The following is a 624-nucleotide window of genomic DNA, read 5'->3' as shown; positions in this document are numbered from 1 at the left end:
AATAATATGTATCAATAAAGTACTCTAACTTTTCATACTAAATGTATTTTTTCGTTCTATTTTGGGAGACAAAATATATATGTACTCCATGTAATCGCAAATTATGTTAGCTAAAATATTGTCTAATTATGCAAAAATATATTAGCAAACATTCAAATCATTTTTTAAATATAAATAAATACTAATAAACATGATTTCAAAGCAAGTTATCCATCAAATTGTGCAATGTAAAAGTAGCAATATATTTCATGGTAAAATGTTTTTTTTACAGCATTTTTCTCTAAATGGAAAAAAAAAACTACTTTATTTTTGCTTTAATAAACTGTGGTGCCGTTTTGGCATTTACAGTTATACACGGAAAAATCTACAGTTGTTGATTTGCGGTAAAAACAAACAAACTGGCAGCTCAGGTGCCAAAATGTTACTGTAAAATTGCATTTTTTTTAAATTTAGAATAAAAAAAAAAGAAGTAAATTCTGGCAACTGAGCTGCCTTTGTTTTACCATAAAAACAGCACTACTGTTTTTTCCATTTACAGTAATATACACTACATGTTGAGGTGAAATTATTGCAACTTACCATATTTTTTTTTTACATTTTAGTTTTAAAAACAAATCTCCCAAA

This window comes from Nerophis lumbriciformis, linkage group LG25, assembly GCF_033978685.3.
Source record: "Nerophis lumbriciformis linkage group LG25, RoL_Nlum_v2.1, whole genome shotgun sequence".
In the NCBI taxonomy this organism is placed as follows: Eukaryota; Metazoa; Chordata; class Actinopteri; order Syngnathiformes; family Syngnathidae; genus Nerophis; species Nerophis lumbriciformis.
This window is presented reverse-complemented; position numbering follows the sequence as displayed.